We start from the raw sequence: 25,427 nt of genomic DNA, 5'->3' as shown, positions 1-25,427 counted from the left end.
GCATCTTTCCTATTAAATTGTGAACGCAACAGTTCTTCTGCAGCATGGTACATACAGCATTATAGATGGCATGAGTAACTCTGGGTTCATGAAGAAATTTAATAGGGAGACCAATACTGTAAACACAGGCTCCACCCTGTCTATCCTGGAAGTAATATTATTAAGCTTTTCTTCTGGCACCTCACAAAATTGTTCTGCTGGGAACAGGCTTGGGGAGAGCAACTTTTAACACCTTAGCTGCCAGCGTAGTGAGAAGTTCTCACCAAAATGTCACAGAATCTCTAGAATCTTCTCCTACTCTTCTCAGGGGCAAACCTCAAAAAACTTCCATATTAGGACTGGCATTTGTCTGTGCTTTGGTCTTAAGAGGAATGTGCTTCACTGCTAAGAGGAATAAGCACTAGCCCGGTGCTGAATGCAAACCAATACGTGCAACTCTAGAAATTTCCTTGCCATTTTGCCTTCAGACACAAGATGGCAGCAAGAAATTCAGTTCAAGCCTTTGTTCCCATTAACTCAGCATCACCTGGCAGTAACTGTTAACTATGTGGGCTTGGTTATTTTGATTATTTTACGGTACAAACACTTCTAGCTTCACACTCCTCTGTTACCCGTGACTCTGAACTCTGCTGCTAGCTCTAGTCATAACGACTAAGTACTTACTGCATTTAGTACACAGCTACTCAAGAAATGCATCTATTGCAAATAGAGATGTCCAAGGTATACCAAGCACAGTACTTCCAGAAGCCACAAACCAGTAGAAAACTCATTCATTAAGTCTTACTTTATTATGTAGCCATTCCTTGCAATTTGATTTCTATTTTCTCGAGCATCTCTATTCCCTCCTAATGGGGTATTTTCTCTTTTTTCATGCTTTTAGTCTTTAGGATCGACAGTCCTTAGTTGTCCCTAAAAGGTCTTCTTTTTAAACCAAATTTAGAATGCCTTCCCCTTGCACAAAGTACCAACTTTAGAGCTATTCAAGGAAGATTTTGTAAGTCCTTAAATGTTCTTTGTCAGAATGACTTTCTACCATTTAGAAGTGAAAAGAAGGTTTTGTCATTATAGAGAAACTTTACCTAATTTTACCCTATTGATAAGTGAACAGTGGAAAAATTTGTGTCTTCAATTTACATCTCCAAAGCTCATTACCATTTGTGGAACATCTACAATTTTTCCTGATGACAGAAACTGCTCCAAGGATGCCTGAGACTAGAGAGAGCAGTGCTCTGAATGTCACGAACCAAGCTTTCAATCTACAACCTGTAACAGACTCTGCTACTATGCTTCAAAGAACACATGTAACACACACAGGCCATTGTGCCTTATACTAAACCAAAGGATAAAGCCAACTAAAGAGGACCCAAACCATACCCTCAAGAAGTGGCAACCTTCTGCTGAAGCGGCACTTATGTTGCAAGTAAGCCAGAGCCTGTATGACATCGCTCCACCTAACTATAAAGTAACAGGACTAAAGCACAGTGAGTAAGGAAAGAAAATCTGTAAGAAACTATAATAAAGGTACCCATATAAACATTTATTTTTATCCATCTACCTCTAAATGAATTAAACTTCCTGACAAAGAACACAAAGACTTTAATTACACAGCCCTCAATGGGATGTATGGCTGCACAGTATTGCATATCCCCTTTGTCTCTTCTTAAATCATTTTCTTCAGATTGTTAAACATTAATTTTTTTTTCAAGTATCTTGTTTAAAAATGACCCTTCAGAGGTCAGTCTGAAAATGCATATTTAATACCTTATCATCTCAGAACAAATATTCTGCTTCATAGAAGCCAGACATTGCACTTGACATTACAAGGACACATAGCTATTGTAACATCTTGTTTGGGACACGTGTTATGGAAGTATACTGAAAATTTGGCCCTCTATCTAAAGCTTGTTAGTGCTTTTCCCCTCAGGAATACATATCTGTCTTCCAAAAAAAAACATCTCAAAAGATTAATGAATATTCTCTTTGTTAAAATACTTTCATATTTTCTGTTCAGGAGGAACAATTTCCAGCTAGCAATTAATCTGCACGATGGTCGAAGGACAGAATTATTTACTTACAGTCTTGGAATGCTGGAGATTGAAAACACATTTTCATCAGGATACTAACAATAATGAGAGGGATGGTGAGGTCTGAATAACTCAGGTGAAATTCTTAAAGTAGCCACCAAAAATGTGTTTGACTATTTTCCTTTATTATTGTTAGTTTTCACTGGGCTTCGGTACATCTGTCTCACCCTAAATAAACTTAAAATGACCCAAAAAAACCCTACCTTTTTGTTGCTGTCGTTGTTGGAAGCAGTCCCACGTTCTCATTAACACTAAGAAAAACTGCTGCATCACATTATGTGTTTAGATGGGAATCTACTCTTCCTCAGGAATACTTTTTCTAACATAACATTTTAGAAACCCTGTACTTACTCTTTTCTATTCATTAGGTTGTAAAAAGCTTCTCATTTGACCTGTGTCTGAATAGCTGAAGACTGAATTGCACTTTTAACTTTTCCTGGTAGCAACTCCTATTTTAAGAACATTTGTTTTTATCTGCTATATGCAGCATTCACTTCAGAAAGCAATTCCTATTTTGAGAACATTTGTTTTTATCTGCTATAGGCAGCATTCACTTCAGAAAGCAAACACCTCAGCAGCAAAAATCCTCTTCAGTAATCTAATTACAGCAAACAAATTCCTAAGGCCAAGAATTCATGCCCCGATTACCTTCCGGGCAGGACAGGCTGATGTTGTCACAACCTTAAACCTTTGCACCATCTTCTGGTAAACTACAGGCAATAGATGGAAGAACAGATGTAATTTATATTTGTTGTCACGAGAGACAATTCCAGTAAATTGCTGCCCAACTCCGGGCAAACTGATTTCTTATTAGACTCCTTAAACTGCAGACCACAGAAGGAGAAGCACAGACCTGCTACAAAGATGCCTCACCTGGGATGACTCTCAGACATTCAGACTTCCACTGATGAAGCACTAAGCAGTGAGACTGAGAGGAAAAATCAGGGCCAAGATGTTCAGTCAGTACCACATCTGCTCAGACTGCATAAAGCTGTCTGACGTTTCTACATTCCCAACCAGTTCTGCATTTGGTACACAGCTTTCCTTGCTTCACCGAAGTGAGAAGATTCAAACTGCAATAGGCTGAAGTGAGCCTCTGGGCTGACACACCAGAATTCACAGGAATCATATTTTAAAGACATGATGAACAGAAACACCAGGCATTCAGAAGTTTGGCAGGAAAAACAGTTTAAGATGCACAAGAAATTAATCAGTTAGGGTTAAACTCCAGCTTCTAAATTTTCTGAGTTGATACTTTCAAGAAAATCATCAATATCAATATTTTTTTAGAGTACATTTCTTAACATAAAAATTGGTTAAATCTGAATAATAAATAATTCAAAGTAACTGCTTTGTTCTTATTCTGAAGTTAGCATCTACATTTAACAAATAGATGCTTCATTGCAGAAATACACATTTTAGTTTGTCAATATAAATCACACAAGCAGACTAAATCACTGAAACAATGGCTTAAGGAGAAATTTTGTCTGATCTTCTACTTTCAGTAAAATAACTTATCCAAACTCAGGATCTCAATATAGAGGGTATGATTTGGATAATATCACATATTTTATACCCATATTTTTTCTATATAAACTTTATATATGTATATAATTTTCAATATACATTTTATCTATGTATATAAATCTATATATAAATTTAATATATTTATCTATATAGATTTAACCTGTTTATCTAAATAACTTTAATATAATTATCTATATAAATTTAATATATTTATCTATATATTTTTATATTATATATATGTGTATATATTATATATGTGTGTATATATACTATATATATGTGTGTGTGTTTATATATATATACATATACACACGCACATACATATATATATGTGTGTTTGTATGTATATATATATACACACATATACACACACACATACATACATATATATATATATATATATATATAAAATCTTACCCTAAAAATACATCTTTAGATTAAAAAAAATAAGGCACTCTTAAAAAAAAAGAAGTTATATTAACCTTTGTATTTATAAGCTTCTTTGGACAGGAAAGGTTATTCTAATTTTTTGAAGGAGGAGATATTCATTAGAGATTATAAATATTGCAAGCACAAGACTTTAGAAAACTGATATGAAATGTTGCAAGAAAGTAGGAGTCTCTAATTTGGATTGCAGTCTGAGGCTGAGTTATTTTTAAAACTATGAGACAAGAAATCTGGCAGCATTTTTTTTTTTTTTAGGTTTCTATGTCCTGTTGAAGTGAGTCAGGTTTATCAGTACAGATAACCTACAGCAGAGTGACATAAGGCTATGCTGCTGGAGAACAGCACTTTCAGTCTACTCCATAAAGAGTGAATATGGAAACAAGTAGGATTTTTTTTAACCATATGACATCATTCAATTATTTTTTTAAATTTTATACCCTGACCTGTGGTTCATTTAATTTTGCTTAGATCTTTTTATGCTGAAGGTGTCTAAAGTTCAAAATCAAATAAAGACTGAGTTGTAGGCGAAAAATAAAACACAAAGTCCATACAGGTATTAATTTCAGAAACTACAAGTATTTTCTATCAGGAACTTGACAGTGAGATTATAGTTGAAGAAAGTATTTGGGCCATGGAGTGATTCACAAGCATTTCATGCTTTCCTTCAATCTCCAGCTCTTAAGAGTCATGTGGGTAATGAAGAATAGGAAATTTCATTTAAAATAACTAGATCTCTAGCTTTCACAACAGGAAGAGAAGGTGTTTTAAGGAATTACAAATCAGAATGCAAATACAATTGTTGTTAGGAGAAACAACCTCACATTTGTATCAAGACAAACTCAATTCATGATTTTTAACGTTTGCTACACAGGTTGCTTCCAACTGTCTGAGCAACTTTCATTTCACATAATATAGCATTTCTTGAAAGTCAGTGATTAATAAAAAAAAGCAGAACACATACTGGACAGTGCCATTACTTTCCCTGTAGCACAAAGGCTCTTCTTATTAAATCTTATTTGAGGAATACATGATATAGAACAGAGTTATGCAACAGAGAGCATTGAGCATGTGTACATGAGCTGTCTTTAATTATTATACATACCAGTATATATTATATATTATCATTAATTTATTGCTTAATATATATTACTATATTGTAGCATATAATCATAATTATATAATAGATATATTAAAATATATTTCTATATATAATATATAATGAATGTATTTATATATGTTTATATATAATAAATATAAAGTAATATTATATGTTACTTTATTAACAGAAAAGCTGTAGAAGTATTTTTGATACATCTGAAAAGTTTCAATTAATTAGCAGCTGAAAAGATATAATATTTATTACAGCACCTCTGCATGATTGTATTTCTATTAACAGCTTTATCTTGTTATTCAAACCTTTAACCAGTAATGCCTTACTCTACAAAACTACCAACAAAACTATTTAGATATATGTACAAAACTGGAAAATAGCACTACTGAAGTAAAAAGCTGCTTATCCCAAAGCTTAAATGGACCCAGGAAAGGTAATATATAGAAAAATTAACACTGGATACATCCCTCTAATTAATATCATACTTTTCTTGTGGAACTTCCCTAAAATCTCTTTTTCTGTTGTTGTTAGAGAAGAAATAAAATTGCAGTTCCATCTTACCTTAGCTGACTCAATTAAACAAATAAGTGGATAAACATTTATATAAACCAATTAATAAATGCTGGAGTATTTCAGGCCAGCACATATCAAAGAAAATCCAAAAGCTGTTCTGATAAATGGTAACAGTAAACATTTCAATCATTTTAAAAATTAGTTTAAGTGCTAGGCTTGAAGGAACAGAAAGTAAGAAAAACATCAGATGAAGGAAATGCAATTTTAAAAAGAAATACATTTGTAAACCAGCCAAAGTTATATATTCTTAATTGAATGAGCACAGGAAAGACACTGTGACAGACAGGCATGTACTATTAGAAGCAACACACTTTGTTTTGTACAAAGTGTTCCCTTGGCTTGTCGGGGTGCAAAGAACAAACACCAACCAAGAGTCTTATTCACCAGATAAGAAATTGTGTTATAGTTGAATTGGATTAACAACCAACTGAAGAATTTGATCCAGGAAGCTGAAGATGCCTGGAAACTGTGTTGAGTAAAATGAGAAGAATGATTTTAAAATATTTTAGAATAACCATACTCAAGGAAAATAATAAACTAGGATAAAGGTAGGGAAACAAACATTAAAATTACTGACATTTTCTCCAAAATAAATTCTTTACTAGTGGAACATTATCTAGATAGCATTGCTATAAAATATGTATACAACTTAGTGGGGGAAAAAAAGTGACTGCCAGTGGCTTATTTTCAAACTAAAAGAGTATGCTTCAGAAGGTCTCAGCACAGTTGAAGTCACTAATAATTTGGTGAACGTGCAATAGTCCTAAAACCTGGGCAAAGGGCAGAAGAGGAAGAGACTGCAAAGAATTTGAAAGAGAAGATTTAAGCGAAGTGTGGTAAATTAGCAGGAGGGGAAAGGAACGATCTCATTTAGATGACATTTTATGAAGTGTGAATTTCTGCACTAGAAGACAAACTTGAATACACAGTATCAGAAAGGGAGGGCTGGGAAGAAAAAGGACTGGATAGGCTGGAGCACAGACTATACAAGCGAACTGCAGACAAAAGTTTCAAAACAGAATAATATAATTCTCTATGTAAAACGTGAAAAGAAAATATCCCACCCTAATAATGATTGGTAGAGCCTCTGCTACATCTATTCTTGTCTCTTAGTTTTAATAAAGAATTGGTAAACTGGAAGGAGTCCTGAAGAAAACACAGAACAAGGGGAAATGTATAAAATGTGACCTTTCAGGGAAAAACAAAAGGCTGAAGACAGAATGATACACATCATCCAATGTTGACTTGAAAAATTTGTAAGTCATCATTTACCTTGCTTCCGTCAGAAGATGGCAAGAAGTAATCATCTTCATGTATGTCAGAAGACTTAGATTAGGTCTCAGGAAAAGCCTTTCTATCTGTTTAAATAAAGCCTACAGGCCCCTTTTAAGGGGGTGAAGGAACACTATAAGGAGAGTAGTTGTAGCAGTACTGTGTTTTGAAGCAAAGATTTTCATCTGAAAATGAAGTAAAATGAATGCAATGGGAAGAGGAGGACAGAAATGCTGGGTTTCCAGAAGATGGCCTCTTTGACTCAGTCCCAGTCTGTCATGCCAACTACTCATGGCCTTTGCTGGTTAAAATGGGTACAGCTGCAATGTCATTACATTTTTCCTAGTATCATCAGATAGCACATGAGCTTGGCTTTTGACAAGAGATAGCTGTGGACAGCTTCAGATTATGTCCTTCCACCAGTGGCTGTTTCCCTTCCATCTTAACAGAGTAATTTCCAAGAGATGTGGCTCTACATCAGGCAAGTACCCTACTGGGTATTCATCTTTTACTCTCTGTGAAAACTATGGTTATATCTAGCAATCTTCATCCTGTTCTTCCATTACACAGATCATCCGGGTTTATGTTCAGTCCATAGCGGGCAAATGCACTGGACAGGAAGATAACAATAGCAGAAGTGTGGCTCTTGCCAAAATACCTCAAAACTCAACAAAGGAGGCATACAGACATTAAATCTGTGAGTCTGCAGCTTCGTGAGAAACATTTATTTGCCTCCATCTTGGTATTCTGGGCAAGCAGATCTGTTTGGATTTGTAAATAGTCTGGTTAAAATGAGCTGTTTTTCTCAGTAGATGATTTTTAAGTTTCCTCTTGTGAGGAAATTTTCTTGTTGCTTTGCAGATAAAAATCAAATATTTTTTTGAAAATATTGTCTACATCCATGGGGGCAGAAAAATATTTTGACAGAGGAAATGCCAATGTTTCTCTCCTCATTCTCTGCCAAAGTCACTCACCAAGGTATTGGAGGTGGTGGGAGAAGGTCAAAGCCTTTGGATTTACATGCATTTTGGCTAAGTTTCTTCCTGGCTTGAGGTTACTTGGGAACAATCTACTTCAATGAACACAGATATCTGTTATTCCCTCTGGGTAATCAGTTTGCCTAGTGCTCTTACCAATGGGAAAACCTTTTTTCCAGAGATAATGGTTGACAATTTGACTAGTGCTCATCTCTAATCTCCTGCTCTGGGCTGCAGCTGTTGCTGGAACAGATTATAACAAGTACACTGTAGTGCAAGATAGAATCATAGAATCAACCAGGTTGGAAGAGACCTCCAAGATCATCCAGTCCAACCAAGCACCCAGCCCTAGCCAGTCAACTAGACCATGGCACTAAGTGCCTCATCCAGGCTTTTCTTGAAGACCCCCAGGGATGGTGCCTCCACCACCTCCCTGGGCAGCCCATTCCATTGGGAAATCACTCTCTCTGTGAAGAACTTCTTCCTAACATCCAGCCTATACCTACCCCGGCACAACTTGAGACTGTGTCCCCTTGTTCTATTGCTGGTTGCCTGGGAGAAGAGGCCACCCCCCACCTGGCTACAATGTCCCTTCAGGTAGTTGTAGACAGTAATAAGATCACCCCTGAGCCTCCTCTTCTCCAGGCTAACTGCTGCAGTCCAGAGTCTACTCAGAAGTAAAGGCGTTATCTAGTCTACCCACAGCAAGTAGTATTAACATGAGATGACTCACCTTCTATGGAAGAACTGTTAATAAGATTGATTTTCATGTTGCTGCTTTGCTGTTAGATTGTAGAGTATGATATTGCACAGCTGCACCATGGCCTCAAACCTGAGGTGCCCCAGGGTGGCACCTGGCTAGTTCTGAATGCCCCAAATGTTGGATTATAAAAGCCTTACTCAAAAACTCAGCTGCCTGGTGTATAATCCCACCCTTCCCCAAACACAAAACACAAAATCCATCCCCAGTTGACCTAGTACATTAGAAAGGATGAGAGGGGTTTTGTCAGATGCCTCACCAGATGCTGCCAGATGTTGTCATGTGCCTTGCCAGAGTCTAACCTGCAGCTGTTGGGCTGTCACAGCTCCTTCTCTAACCTGTTCCTGACATGGTGCAGCTACATCTCACCCCTCTTTTCAAGCAGTTTCTCCAGTTTCAGCCACAGCAGCTTTGAGTAACGCTGTAAAACCCTGGGCATCAAAGTGCAACACAGGCACCACAGCAACAGAGAAAACAGACTGACAATTTCTTAAAGCACTCCCCCTAAGAACAGGAAATGACTACCAAAAAAAAGTGCTGAAGCACTGCATCAGCAAAAGGTTCAGAGATAAAATAAACACTGTAAACATAATACAGTCTTTCATAGTGGAGAAAGACTGAGGGAGGAGGAACAGTACAGCCTTTGCTGTTTTGACTGGCATCACGGCTTGTCTCGCTCTGACAGGTTGCCAGGTTAAGATTTTGTTTTGAATCAGTCATTTCCCTTTGAACAGTGGCAACTGTTACCATTGTTACCCTGTTACACTGAATATAAAACAAAATTTCCACCAGCAGCTTTCCTACCATATGTTTATTCTAGGAGGCAGCAGGCATCTAGGATTTGGTAGCAATCATAGCGAGGAAACATTTGCAGGACCTGTCTCAACAAAATAATTACCTCAATCACAGGCATATTGTACAGAAGAACACTGAATTCACAACTGTTGTCCATGAGATGTAACCTAGAGGATCTAATAATGTCAGAATTGTTTCTCTCATTAATTGAAAGATTATTATTCCTTGAATCATCCCTTTAGAGTATAAAGCATACACTTGAAGTATTAGTCCTGAACCTCTGCTAAGCACGTTTTAACTCCAAAATTTTCTTGAAACACTTTCTGCATTTTCCCTGCAACAAATCTAGTCACATCCTGGTGAACAGCAGTTTCACATAGAGAAGTGGTAAGAGGGATTTAAAACATTATTTCATAATGTTTTTCTTATTAGAACAGCTTTGATAATCAAGGTTTGAGGTTTTTTAAATGTTTCCAAAACTACTATAACTTCCTAATTACTTATGGAAAACATCTCATAATATGCATTCTGCTTACCAACAATGTATTTGTTAATTACTAATCCTTTAAATATGAAGAACCTTTTAAAGATGAAGCTATATTTAAATTAATGAAAGACTATGTTTAGAGTTAAATCAGATTATCATTAGAGTGTTTAACAGTACAATAAAGTAGTTCAATAACAGTGAGTGCTCGCCCTTTGCCTGAATTCCTAGAATGACTGCCAAATTACCAATGAGCTCTCACTCCTAAACAAATTTGCTTAAATATTTGGTAAGATAGCTAAGTTACTGGAAGTGGTTGAGAATACACTACCCATATGGTCTTCTGGACTTAAAAAAGCTGAAGTCTGATGTAATCTTACAGGCACTGGATGATAGTTTATTAATAACAGCTTGTATTTTTGAAAGAACCTAGAAGACTCCCAAATCCAACAGCCCTTTTAAAGGGAAATTGTTGCTAAATCCCAAAGGTTTTACTGAAATCCCAGCCATCAATAACAAGTAGAAGAGGAGAAAGATACATCATTTTGACCTTAAAAGGAATCTACCATCCATAATGCCAGCTTCTTGATATTGAATGAATGAGATCATTTTTGTTATGAATGAAAATGTCTGGTCTCCAAACTTAGTATATAGCTAACCTTCAGTCACCTTCTTGTAGGTAAAATACACTTCTTGTGCCAAAGCACTGCACTTTATTTATTGTTCTGTAGACAATCTTATTTGTCTCATTTAGCTGCATTTCATGTTTTCAGTATTAACAAGAACAGTTCATACAAGTCAGTTTTACATCATGCCGAGACAGTTTTTACAAGACTAAGAGATCAAGATGTTAAGAAAGCAGAGCTTTAAGAAGGTAAGACAAAGAAGGAAAGGACAGCAGAGTTAAGTCTTTCATGAAATATAGATGTATGATATCACTACAAAAATCGTAGAATCATAGAATCAACCAGGTTGGAAGAGACCTCCAAGATCATCCAGTCCAACCTAGCACCCAGCCCTAGCCAGTCAACCAGACCATGGCACTAAGTGCCTCAGCCAGGCTTTTCTTGAAGACCCCCAGGGACGGTGCCTCCACCACCTCCCTGGGCAGCCCATTCCATTGGGAAATCACTGTCTCTGTGAAGAACTTCTTCCTAACATCCAGCCTATACCTACCCTGGCACAACTTGAGACTGTGTCCCCTTGTTCTATTGCTGGTTGCCTGGGAGAAGAGGCCACCCCCCACCTGGCTACAATGTCCCTTCAGGTAGTTGTAGACAGTAATAAGATCACCCCTGAGCCTCCTCTTCTCCAGGCTAAACAACCCCAGCTCCCTCAGCCTCTCCTCATAGGATTTGTGCTCCAGGCCCCTCACCAGCTTTGTTGCCCTTCTCTGGACATGTTCCAGCACCTCAACATCTCTCTTGAATTGAGGGGCCCAGAACTGGACACAGTACTCAAGGTGTGGTCTGACCAGTGCTGAGTACAGGGGAAGAATAATAAATATTCAGGAATAAAAGCTAAAGGGTAACCAGCCAAAACTCATTGTTAGGGATCTGCCCCGGCAGGGTTTATGCACCTTGTTTCAATAGCCAATTAGTCATTTCTCAGTGCCAAATGATTTCTCTGAGCATGAAAGTTATTACCTTCAGCGGTTCAGCTGGAGGGAACTAGTTATTAAGAAAAAATACTAGGAAAACAGATCTAGAAATAAATAAATAAGTTGCATCAAAAAGGGGCCAGTGTCCACTTTTCATGGAAAACAATACAAGGAACTCTTTTTTCCCAGTTTACCTGTCCTCTACTTAGTTGCTTTGCACCTCTCAGAGTACATTAGGAAAATCACCACAGAAAATAAAAATAAATAGGTAACACCAAAAAGGTAAGGGAGGAAGAACACGGAACAGATGTTAAGATATGCACAGAAAAACACATGAGTGAAAAACACACAAATTATATTCCAGTTGTTTTCTTTTATTGACTTGTGCTGAAGACTAACAAGCTATTCATTAGATCACTTTAGGTGTAACTGAACTGTGGTGCATTTGCAGATTCTGAACTGATGTGGCAAAGCATGTTGTTGGAAAATATGTATAAATATGTTTGGACTGAAGTACTTGTATCTATTAATTTAATAATGTCCAGTTAAATAAAAGCTGACAGCTTCCTTATTAAGCCTACGAAGTGATATAGGACAACCTGCCTCAAAAACTCCTCAAATGTAAAATAAACAGTACGTAAAGAGGACACATTTTAGTGTCACAACAAAATGTTCCCATCTTTTGGCTGAAACAAAAAAAAAAAAAGTTGTCTAAATTTAGCTAAGTGTCCCAACAATCAAGGCAAGGAATTGGAAAATAACTCTGCCAGCTGAAACTGCAGGAGTTTTGTTGGCCAACGTAGTTTCAACACAGTGTCGCTTTGGCCAACCAAGTGGCTACTGGAAGAACAAAAACTTACAGAGAGTTGTCAAAAGTGCCCATTAATAGATAGGGCCAAAATTTCCAAAGGCAGAAACCCTTTTCAATCAGATGAAAGAATCTGCATGAGTTACACACCTGCATTTGCCAAAATGTCACATGCAAGTGTATGAGGGCAAGTGGATGGGAAGAGAAACAAAAAGCAAACCAGTGGAAAATGTCAGGATCCCATTTTTTTCACAGATGAAAGTACAAGAGGAATTTTATATTCTCCAGCATTCTTGTGGCCAAAACTCCCAAGTATACAAGAAGTGAAATTCAATGCAAAAGTCATCCATTATATGAACTCTCAGCTTGCATCTGCACTGACAATTTGCACATAAGGAAATCTAACCTCTGTGTTCAGTGGTAATATTAATTGCAGTTTCAAATGTGAACACAAGTTTTTGTATGAACAAATCAATCACTAAAGACAGAGAGTAAAAAGTGATCATTAAGTGCTAGAATGTTCTATTGCAGAATTCTAAAAAACAGATGACCCCCTGGTAGCTCTGAGAGAGAAGTAACAGCTACTGAAGTCAGCAACACTTCTTGCAATCGTTTAACTGGACAGCTGCCATCCAGATATTCCAAAGAGTTGGGATGGTGGAAGTCTCTGGAGACTCACCTAGATTTAGGGATTGAAAGTAAATAAGACTATAATCTTCTACTTCAAATCTATTCCTGTTGAGTGAACACCCTATACCTTCTGAACCCCCTTAAATTAAAAGGAAAATTGTTGACTAAGTCAGAAGACACCTGGCAGACTTAACAGAATGCACTGGCGGTGTTCAATGACATCTACTCCACAAATAAGCATACCTAGTTCTGTTCAAAAATAAGGGAGCACTTCAGTCAGACAGAAAGAGCAGTCAGAGGTGTCTGAAGGAATGAGAAATACAACAAATACATATTGCTCTCAGATGAACCAAAATTGGCAAGAAGCCAAGCATCCAGGATTGAGGATTGTCAGCTGAAAATTGTATGTCTGTCTAGAAGTATTTCTGTAGGGACACAACTTTGGATCATGGTGATGAGAAGGAGATCCGTCAGCATAAACTCTACACTCATAGCAGCTTTCTGAGAAGCTTTGCGACTTGCTGAGATTTACATTCAATAACTCTGTTGCCAGATCAAGGTTCTTGACTTCGTAGGCTGTCTGTGGGGATGTTTCTTGAATTGAAGGGAATCCTTTACATCACTTTATGGTAAGTGATAATATTTCTATGAGAAATTCAACCACTTGCCATCAAAAAAAAAAAAAAACACATCATTGTTATGATTCAGGCCTGAGAAATACTCTAAGTAAAGTAGTAACATAAATATAAAGAAAGCGTTCAGACAAAACAGTTACTTAGAATGGCTTCTACCCAAGTACTGGAGGCACTGAGTTTATAAGATTCAAACCAGCATAACCATTCAGAAAAGCTTTAAACCAGCAGGCTGAAGGAAGAAGACAGGCAAAGAGTTCTCTCACAACCTGATTTTATTACACAGGCAAAAGAAAAGCCATTTAAAGCATCCAGCAAAAAAAAGGGAAAGAAAAATTCAGCACAAGAAGCAAAGAGGAAAGTATAAACAGTGAATAAAGATGTAGCCAGGGAGACACTTCACATACTGAAGGGACTATAAACAATCAAGTTAGTGAGGTAATAGAGAGGCAGCAGGTGTTTGGAAGCCAAAGAAAGGTGGCAAGGTTGCAAAACAGAGGAAGTGGGCATCGAATAAGATAGTGAAGCCATAACAAGGCCTGGTGGAGTATCAGTCCTGACTGTAACATGGACATTGAAATATATGACACTCTTCTCAAAGCTAGGAATGAAATCAGGAATAGAATACTGCCATAGTTTAATGTGGACTATTTCTGCAAGTAAATGTGCAATAGCATGGATAAAACTGAAGATTCATTCAAATTGATTTTGACCTCAGAAGGTTTGCAAAAGGAACTAGGGTCAAAAGTTTGTGATTTTCTCACATTGGTCAAATTTGAACATGGATGAGGACCTCAAAAATTTATTGAAGAGAAAATGGTCATCTGAAATGGTATTGTGTGGACACACAAATTACCCAGACAGGATTGGAAAAAAAAAAATCTACTAAATATGGTAGAACTCATTTATTCCTGAATGTGATAGCCAGCATATTTCCTCACCAACTATACTGTGACCAATAAGTGCTTTCATGAAAAAGACTCCGGTCAGCTGGAAATGACAGAGGGAAAGACATGGCCACTGACCTTAATCATGAGATTACAGCACACTGATAAAGGGCAATGTGATACCAGCCCACAGCAAAAGCAAAATATTTTCAGTAGAAATAGAGGTGCATTTAAATCATTCTGCAAGGTAACAATAAACTGCCAACAGTGCTCTGTGTTATACGCAGAGTGCAAAGATTAACTCAGACCACAAGAGGTAGGAAGAAGGACTAGTCACCCTTGCAGAAAATTGAGAGTCTGCTTTGGGAAGACAGATAAAAATGAGAGCACAGATAAAATGTGGTGTTCTCTGTGAATTGTGCCAGCATGAGGTAAGAACTTCAGGACTAAATAGAGGATCATGTTACAAGGGGAATAAAGTGGTCTGAATTAATTTAAGGGGAGGAGGAAGAAAAAAAACCACAAGTTTTCTTACTGTCAGCTACATTAAGTCTTAAAACAGCTTTCTGAAAGAAATGCAGGAGCAAAAAGTTAATTCATTGGCTAATGATGAAGGATAATGAAGTTAGAAACAGGAGTCTCTCTCTCTGGAGACTTTCAAGGCCCGTTTAGATGCATTCCTCTGTGACCTGAGCTAGATCATGGTCCTGCTCTGGCAGAGGGGTTGGACTCAATGATCTCTTTGGGTCTCTTCCAACCCCCGACATCCTGCAATCCTCTGATTATACAGCACAGTTCATTTTCAGTGCAGGAGGCTGAAGATAATGACTCAGTAAAACCTTTCCCTTTTTCAATGTCTACATTAAACATATCTGAGATGCAGTTTTTCATCAGCAGATATCAAACTATTCACACAAGACAATTAATATAAGTGAATACTAGCATAAACTTAATACCTAGTTATCTACTCACTATACATAATTGTACTGACTTAGATCAGTGTAAGACATCATTGTGCTTCCCCTTCCTTCCAGGTAGCAGTTTTTGCTGTACCAGGACAAGAGATGATATACAGACTGAAGCTCCAGTGCGATAATAGTTCTTTTCCCTTCCATTTGGAACATCAGTCTTCTGTATTTGAGGATTGAAATCAGCAAAGAAAATTCTGCAAAACCTGGCATAACCATAAGAAAATTGAGGCTCAAGTTCCTAATGAAATATATTCCCTTAAAATCAAGTAGCTAATTGTATAATATTTTCATCATTAACATACAGAATTAAATAGGCTAATGACATTTCACAAGTAGTGTCAGAATCTCAGTGCTTACCTCTGTGTCCTTCTGACCTCAGTTAAACTGAAAACATGACATAAACTTCCTCTCCACCCTGCATACACAGTAGCTTGGCCATTCTAGGTAATGAAGTGAGTTACAAAGCTTGTGTATCACAATATCACAGTATCACCAAGGCTGGAAGAGACCTCACAGATCATCAAGTCCAACCCTTTACCACAGTGCCCAAGGCTAGACCATGGCACCAAGTGCCACATCCAACCTTGCCTTGAACTGCCCCAGGGACGACGACTCCACCACCTCCCCAGGCAGCCCATTCCAGTGTCCAATGACTCTCTCAGTGAAGAACTTTCTCCTCACCTCCAGCCTAAATCTCCCCTGGCGCAGCCTGAGGCTGTGTCCTCTCGTTCTGGTGCTGGCCACCTGAGAGAAGAGAGCAACCTCCTCCTGGCCACAACCACCCCTCAGGTAGTTGTAGACAGCAATGAGGTCACCCCTGAGCCTCCTCTTCTCCAGGCTAAACAATCCCAGCTCCCTCAGCCTCTCCTCGTAGGGCTGTGCTCAAGGCCTCTCACCAGCCTCGTCGCCCTTCTCTGGACACGCTCGAGCATCTCAGTGTCCTTCCTAAACTGGGGGGCCCAGAACTGAATGCAGTACTCGAGGTGTGGTCTGACCAGTGCAGAGTACAGGGGCAGAATGACCTCCCTGCTCCTGCTGACCACACCATTCCTGATGCATTCCTGTGTAACTCATTTGGAAAGAGTTGATATGGAACTTGCACATTCTATGTGCATTTCTGCATTTATACTAAGGAGGTATACGTAAGATGGGCAGTGGGGTAGGAATGAAGAAGAAAGGAGAAAAGATTCATAGATTTATTACACTTCCTGATATATTTATCATTAAGATCCACTCCCAAGAGTTTAGGCATCTATACACACAACTCTTTAAACATACAGATCTAGAACTATCATACTTAACTTCAGACTGAACTTTAAAGTTCATGAAATCACAAAGGCCCCAACTGAAGGCAACATAAAACTTTTCCTTGAAAAATCAAGCCACTTCAGGCTGCTTCTCAAACAAGATTTAAAAGATAAGTCACAGGAAATGTACTCAACATTCTTCCTTATTTTGCAGAACATGAATGGTCTATCTCCCTGTGTTGTACCATTTCATCTGGCAGGTGATCTGAAATATTGTGCAGAACTATATAAAAACAGATCCACAAAACAAAATACAGAACCTATGTGCCTAGACACTAAGTTTGTTTTTGTGATTACAGCAAGTCTGCTGTGATACAAGTCCTAATATTTAGAGACATGTGCTTCTATTGTCACAAGTGTTTTAAAGCATTTTCAAACTGGAATCAGTGATAGCTTGCAGTACAGCTGTCCATCTGGAAATTTCAGATTTTGTTTATCTGTTTTGATGGGAATCTTGACACATCAAATATTCAGGGTTGCAGAAAATGACAAAGCGCATTCTAACTACACACTGTCTAGGTAAACACTTGTCAAATGAGGAATACTGAAAGCAAAACAAGCTTGTGTGTGTCTCACTCCATAAGTTACAGTCTTTCTGGCTACTGAACCAGATTTTAGTTACTGATCCAGTACTGTTTGGTAGGAAAGGCAGCACTCAATTGTAAAACTGTATCATTAGCAGTTGCATTTTGAACGGCATTATACAACAACAGTAACCTCTCTGTTCTACCCCAAAAAATAGAAGGAGCAACTGTTGATGTTCACTGGAAATGATTGTTTACTGTGAAAGCAAAATATCTGAAACTATTTTGGGTGCTGGGAAATTTAGTAAAATCAAACTTGTCCTAGCTGGAGGTATGAGCAAAGAAGAAAGGCTTTAGGCATCTATAGATGCTGAGTTTGCCTCAAAAGTCAAGGCTGAAGATGAGAAAAGAGTTTTCATGAACCAGGACAAGTGGAAATCACTTGTGACCAACAGTTCCCACCATCTTAGATTGACACAAGACATACTAAAGAAACAAAGAGGAATCTAAATGCAACCATAAGCCAGAACAGTAGAAGCTTTGGATCCCAACTTGACTGAAGCTGGAAAGGGTTCACACACTCTACTTAGCAGCTTCAGCCCATCTGCAGTTTCACTTGTGCTTGACAATTTAAAGCAGACCTTTACAAGTACAAACCTTTATTTTATCACTAACTCTTGAAGTGTTATCTTACCACCTGAGTAAAACATTTACATTGAAAGTCAGACCCTTTCAAACAGGCTTTGCATTCTGGGTTACACAGGTTTACAAACCTGAGCCCATTCAAACAAAATCTGTGATGTAATTGTCCATAAAGAGAACAAGATCTAAAATATCTCTCCTCAGCCAACCTCTTACTCAATACATGCTTCAAATTCCTCTTCTGCCTTCTCTAATCTTCTGAAGCACTCCACACTTCCCAAATTCAACTAATGTAGATGGCAATGCCATACAGACAGAGGATAAGAACACTACATTAATCTGTCACCCTTCCAAGCCCTGAAAACCAAGCATAAAAGTTCATTTACCCTGCAGAAATGAATTAGTCTCAAGATTAAACCAACCCTAACCAACATCTTACACCAACCAGGGATAAGGATGGAAATGTCCTTCACATGTTTTAATACATGATTTTTCCAGTGCATACAATGTGGGCATCACAGTTCTGTGTAAACTTTGCAAAACATATCACACCACAATAAGCAGCCATCAGAAAATGACCAGGACAGTAAAAGGAATCATCTGCAAATCAATCTAAACAGAACATTCAGTAGAACATTAGCTGGAAAAATGTAGCTGTGGTTATAGCAGAGAGGGACTTAAAACCCTTTTAAAATATTTTTAAAATACAAAAATATTGTTTTGACTGAATATTTTTTCAACAAAATTGTTTGGCTTTCTCTTAGATAAAAAAAGATTTTTTTTTTCTAAATTTAGTAACTCTCTGTTAAAGAGGTGATTACAAAACTCCAATTATTTGAAATGAAGTATTTTGGGGCATAAAATGTTTAAGCACAACCAATATTTTATTTACATTAGACAATAAAGAATAGTAGGAGGTGGAAGGGACTTTTGGAGATCATCCAGTCCAACTCCACTGCCAGAGCAGGTCCACCTAGAGCAGATTACACAGGACAGCATCCAGACAGGTATGGAACGACTCCAGAAATGCAGACTCCATCACATCTGCAAGTGGTGTTTAAATTGTCTTCTGGGATACAAGCACCTTGTCTCAGTCATGCAGAAATGATGGACGAGTCACATTTACAAGCTTTTTGACCAAGATGTCACTTAGAAATTCAGGTAAAAGCATGAAAACTCCACAAGCAGTAAAATGTCAACTTGTTTCTAATAAAAATTATTACAAGCAACTCCAAAGGTAAACTATTTGGCAAGTTCAGTTTAGTTGTGTGCACTTCTGACTCAAAACTTAGATGTAGCCAGATACCCTCAAAGTACCCTCACCTCTTCTAAGCAGACCCTGATTGCCCCTTCCACACTGCCTAAACAGCTCTGCTCTACCACCACCATTTTCATCCCTGCCCCAGAGCCTGGGACAAGACCATCAAACAGCTAAAATATTCCAACCTGGTTGATTCTAGGATCTCACCTTCCTAAAGCAGTCCTTGCTCCCCTCTGTCCTTACCTCTCACTCCGCCTGAAGAGTTCTTCTCCACCACCCTTCTTGCAGTCATCTCAGTGCCTGAGGGGAGAGGCTCAAACAGCTAAAACACCCTGCAAAAGAAATCAGCTCCAGCAAAGACACACACCCAGCACCAGTGCATAACAAAGTCGGATGTTGCAATGGTTGCTGAGCCTAACCCTAACAGCCGGGGGGCCAACGAGGCCCCCCGGCCTTTGAAATCCTCCACCAATTCACCCGGTGCACACCATGGGCACTCACCAGGGACGCCAGGCGGAGGATCCCTTGGCCCACAAAGGGCCGAACTTGGAGCTTCTGCTTTTCCTGGGGCTGAATATAAAGGGTAGTGGGTAGGGAGGGCAAAGGGGCTACACCTGGGGTGGGAGGAGACTCCAATAGCCAGCTAATAGCAAATGGCATCACCTGGTGGCATCTGATGAGTTACCATAGGAAACTAATTAAATGGTAATTAATTAATTACAAGCATAACAGGTGATAGCAATGTCTGTAATCAAAGGTGATTACATTATGCCCAGATCAAATAGCACAATGAAGATATGTATTTGAACAAATGATGCTGGCTAAAGCACATCATTTAATTTATCTGCTGAAGGGGGCAAGGCAGTGACTGACAGAATATCCTCTGTGTTAAAAGAGGAGGTGTTCAAAAAGATCCTGGCTGAGGCACTTAGTGCCATGGTCTAGTTGATTGGACAGGGCTGGGTGATAGGTTGGACTGGATGATCTTGGAGGTCTCTTCCAACCTGCTTGATTCTATGATTCTATGATCTCTAAGAAGCTTCTTTCAGTGCTCTACCACACTCAAAGTAAGGAAGTTCCTCTTCACATTTAGATGGAACTTATTTTCAAGTTTGTGTCCATTACCTCCTGTTCCACCACTCAGCATCACTGATAAAAAGACTGGCCCCATTCTCCTGACATCCACCCTCTAAGTATTTAGAAACATCAATAAACTTTTCATTACAGTGGAATAAACAAACAAAAAAAAAAAAGAACACTTCACTTTGAGTCAATCTGAAGGTTTTTTTTTTAATTTTTAGTTCAGCAAGTAAAGTGAACATTCATAAATATCTAATGGCTATCTTTTCACAGGCTAGAACTTTCTGCCAGATACAAAAAAAGTCTTATTTTATTTAACATCACATTAAAATTCACAAAGTGACTACGTTCAAGTCACTTAGAATCATAGAATCAAGTAGTTTGGAAAAGATCTCCAAGATCATCCAGTCCAATCTATCACCCAACCCTGTCCAATCAACTAGACCATGGCACTAAGTGCCTCATCCAGCCTCTTTTTTAACACCTCCAGGGACCTGACACAAAGAAGAGAAGAACTGGTACTAACTTCTGACTTTGTGTGGGTTTGGAAGTGCGATTCTCCCTGTATGAGACATATATCATGCTGCACTTTCATATCAGGTTTTATATTATATTATCATAGAATCATAGAATCAACCAGGTTGGAAGAGACCTCCAAGATCATCCAGTCCAACCTATCACCCAGCCCTATTCAGTTAACTAGACCATGGCACTAAGTGCCTCATCCAGGCTTTTCTTGAAGACCACCAGGGACGGTGCCTCGACCACCTCCCTGGGCAGCCCATTCCAATGGGAAATCACTCTCTCTGGGAAGAACTTCTTCCTAATATCCAGCCTATACCTACCCTGGCACAACTTGAGACTGTGTCCCCTTGTTCTATTGCTGGTTGCCTGGGAGAAGAGGCCACCCCCCACCTGGCTACGATGCCCCTTCAGGTAGTTGTAGACAGTAATAAGGTCACCCCTGAGCCTCCTCTTCTCCAGGCTAAACAGGCCCAGCTCCCTCAACCTCTCCTCATAGGATTTGTGCTCCAGGCCCCTCACCAGCTTCGTTGCCCTTCTCTGGACATGTTCCAGCACCTCAACATCTCTCTTGAATTGAGGGGCCCAGAACTGGACACAGCACTCACGGTGTGGCCTGACCAGTGCTGAGTACAGGGGAAGAATATCCTCCCTTGTCCTACTGGCCACACTGTTCCTGATGCAGGCCAGGATGCCATTGGCTCTCTTGGCCACCTGGGCACACTGCTGGCTCATCTTCAGCTTACTATCTATCAGTACCCCCAGGTCCCTTTCCTCCTGGCTGCTCTCCAGCCACTCAGTCCCCAGCCTATAGCACTGCTTGGGGTTGTTGTGGCCAAAGTGCAGAACCCTGCACTTGGCCTTGTTAAGTTTTCTATATGTCCTATAACTTCTGCATTACCTTACAGCCCTACATGGACTCTATCTGGTCCTATCAGGACCACGTCACACAAGAATTTAATTGTCACACAGTTATCAATTTGCTGTTATGAATTTGATTTACTGCTGAGAGATCTGCCAGTAATTATGCTGTGCATTTAACCCCATACAAATATCTGTCAAAAACCAGAAGTAGCTACTAGAACACAAATTTCTATGCATTAAACTTCATCTTTAAGCACAACATGCAGCCTGGCTCAGTGGTAAATACATACCAGCTACTATGCAATGAGGCTGAAATAGTAAATCTATAGATCACAAAACATGAAGACATTTGAAGTCTACTTCAAGATATTCAACAGCTGTGTTTGTTCAGGGACTTGTTTTCAACAGAGAGGAAATAAGACATGTAGTCTTTTATGTAACAGGAGAAAGAATGCCTCTATAATAGTTTTCTGAAGCCATTAGTTTCTCTCTTAGCCATTGTCAAGACGGTGCTTAGAAAACCTGCTGAAAGACCTTGTCTGTGACAGTAATTGACAGATCCGTAATTCTCAGTTAAACCTATGCAAACACTTCTAAGCACTTAGGGATCTGAATATTGCAACACTTAGAATGTTGCCTGTGGCAGAGAAGTTTAACATTTCTGATTGTTTTGGGTTTTTGGTTTTGTTTTTTTTCTGGTCAGAGTTATATTACTGTAGATGAAGAGCTGCCCTTTCAAGATACTTCGGCTGCTCCACACATCTCTGGTATGTCCAGCCAGCCAGGGATGCATCTTAACACACACTCAAAGACAGCTATTATCAGCAAGTCACACAGCTACTTTTGTGAGTAATGCTCCATCTGACATGATGGCATTCCTCATATGCTGCAAGAGTTTATTGGTGCTTAGCCAAGCATAAATTAGATATTTCATCTTGTTTTCTGTTACATTGCCACCTACCAACACTACATTTCAGTCTTCTCTTCAGTCTGCAGGCTTCTGCATTTTTTATTTGTAGCCTGATGGCAGGCAAAATTTACCAAAATGTAACAAAATAATCTATTTTCTGTCTAATGGTCAGCACTGAGAGGAGCTTAAGTTATGGAAACTCTTAAGGTTGTCTTCATAAGGCTGAAGAGCTTCTTAGAATTGTACAGGCATTTTTCTAAAATTACCTAAGCAAGAATGATCTAAGCCAAACCCAAGATTTATTAAAACCAGAGAAAATCTAATTCAAAGAAACAGCTTCCTGAACAGTGAATTTAACACTTCAGTGAATCAGGATGTCCATGATGGCACATGGTAATGATGGGGTCAAACACCATTCAGGTAGTTCCCAAAATAAGGGTACCTGAATAATGTGTCACAGTGTTCAGTTTCATCCTCACTTGAATATACATTCAAGGATATACATTCTTAGTTAAATACCACAATCCCAAAACTCTTGGTGTTTGTTACAAATACTTTTTGTGATAGATGCACAATGTAAAACATATATCAGATTCCAGAAGAGCATATCCCTCAGGATGGCCTCATATTGCAACATACACACAATGCAGATAGCTAAATTACCCCACATTCTCTCTTCAAACTAAATAAACCATTAGTAGTCACAAGGGGAAAAAAATAGTGAATTTACATTGCAGCAGACATCACCAGAACTACTGATATAAAAGTTGGAAAGAACTGACAAGCTTCCAGCACATGACAGTTCCTTTTTTTCCCACTTCTATCACTCCTCCTAGCACAAGGCAATTGCCTCTCTATACAAGATTTTGCCCCACCTTTGTTTACTTACATCCCTCAAAGACATCAAAAGTTCAAAGTATCTAATGTCTATAGATCCATTAGCTTTTCCTACTGTTAGTGCCATGTATAGGTAAAAGAGAAGGAAATTTCAAAGGTTCCCTTGTCATTAACCTTGCTAACAACGCTGAGGACTGCGTGCTATGGAAACGCTCAAACAGAGATCCTGACTGTACAGCACAGCAAGATTTTCAAGGCCATGTCTTTTAGAGTCACTGTTGCTGAGCTAAGCCAACTCTGTGTCATCTTTCTTATATTTCCTGAACTAAATGATGACTGCCCACAGCAAGAAAGGCCAGCCTCCATTACTGGCAGATGTGCTGGAGAATGGGTAGATTTTGAAGAAAGAAATGCCATGCCACTCTCCAATTGGAAGTTAGAGAATAAGCTGTTTCTAGGCTCAAACATTCCTTAGCCTGTGGGAAAGAGGAAGGAAATCTATCCAATAGTATCCATTTTCCCAATATATTAAAAAAGAGGATATAGCTTTAAAATTGTTCTTTAGTATCCCCTCAGGTAATCACTGCCACCTCTCTATGTTTCTATACTCCTATCTATTCAATTCTAGATTGTTTTCTGTACATGTTTTCACCAAAACATCTCGACTACAACTATTTTCACTGGAGTTAGGCACAGGCTGCATAGTTTCCAGTCCAGTTTTATACTTTGTTATCTTTCTTATTCTTAGCTCTGAAATTAAGGCCGTATGTTTTAATAAGTGAAGAAGATACAAGATATGCTACTTCCACAATCCAATCCATTCTCATTTTTTTAACATATAGTCACACTGGGCTGAGTCTTTGTTTACAGAATGGTTAAGGTTTCCACTTATTAAAAGAGATCAAATATATACTGAACTTCATTTTATCCACTGCAGAAATCAGCTTCAGTGTTTTGTTATGAAGCTGTAAAACACAGCACCAAGTAGAACTACAGATTCCAAAACTCTGTCAGAGAACCCCTTGGGCACTTCAAGAGAGATTAAATCTACAGATTATTCAGGACAAAATAACTTGGCTTGCTTTTTGGCACCAGAAAAAAAAATACCACCATTTCTAAGACCTCAGTTTCAGTTTGCTCCTGATTTCCCAAACATCTCAAATTCTCACTGCTGGAATTCCTCATGGCTGAATTCCTTCCAGTTTTTGTTGAACAGCCTTCTTTACAGAAATATCACAAAATCATCTGATAGCAAAAATGGGTATTTTCTGAACCCACAATTTAAGTGTCTAATCCTTGTATTTGAGCCTTAATCTTTATTTCAGTCATAACTGAAGGCTCCAATCCTGATTTAGGGAAGCCTGGGGATACAGTCCCCTTGGTTTAAAATAAGGAGTAAGCAGAATAACAGCAATACAGTATTCTAACCTTCTGCAAAGCAGTTTCAGACACTATAAAACTATCTCCCACAATGTACTGAGACAAGAATAGGCCAAAAAAACCAAACCCTCAACACACCCTCCATCTGCCTAGGAAAGCAGATTTTACAGGAGTTGAGGGACATTAGAAGACAGGAATCTAGATGGAAGATACACATCTGTACCCTCAACTTCATAATGTCCTTTACTCACACAGGAATAAGATTCATGACGAGGATTATAACTTTATCCTGACCTGCTGAAACATCCCATAAAATACACTATCTAGCAGGTATAGTCCAAACCATGTTTTCAGACAGAATTGCCCCATACAACTTGCACATCTGTAATCACTACAGCATAACCATGAGCATGTAGGACAACTGTGAATTTAAAGTGATATAAACTCATACTTCAACCAAAATGCATGGTCTGTCTTACACGTTCACACCACTCCCTCGTGCCCACATCGACTTATCATAGAATCAACCAGGTTGGAAGAGA

At 38.6% G+C, this 25,427-nt stretch overlaps 2 long non-coding RNA genes across 8 annotated transcripts in view; both read right to left on the bottom strand.

Moving 5' to 3' along the window:
• The window catches only part of LOC135190661 (uncharacterized), a 30,252-nt gene extending 10,393 nt beyond the window's left edge, over positions 1–19,859 (bottom strand). For 2 of the 4 annotated variants that reach the window (XR_010308603.1, XR_010308612.1), the window contains exons 1-2: positions 19,794–19,859; positions 19,536–19,624 (exon numbers count right to left, since the gene is read on the bottom strand). This is a non-coding gene — a long non-coding RNA (uncharacterized LOC135190661). Of the gene's footprint in view, positions 1–11,983; positions 13,118–15,595; positions 15,762–19,535; positions 19,625–19,793 lie in introns of those variants that run through there. The other 2 variants (XR_010308608.1, XR_010308613.1) reach the window with 2 other exon arrangements.
• Positions 1–25,427, bottom strand: part of LOC135190771 (uncharacterized) — a 150,461-nt gene that overhangs the window by 58,913 nt on the left and 66,121 nt on the right. The window lies entirely within an intron of this gene.

Source organism: Pogoniulus pusillus, chromosome 1 (assembly GCF_015220805.1).
Source record: "Pogoniulus pusillus isolate bPogPus1 chromosome 1, bPogPus1.pri, whole genome shotgun sequence".
Classification (NCBI taxonomy): domain Eukaryota; kingdom Metazoa; phylum Chordata; class Aves; order Piciformes; family Lybiidae; genus Pogoniulus; species Pogoniulus pusillus.
This window is presented reverse-complemented; position numbering and strand designations above follow the sequence as displayed.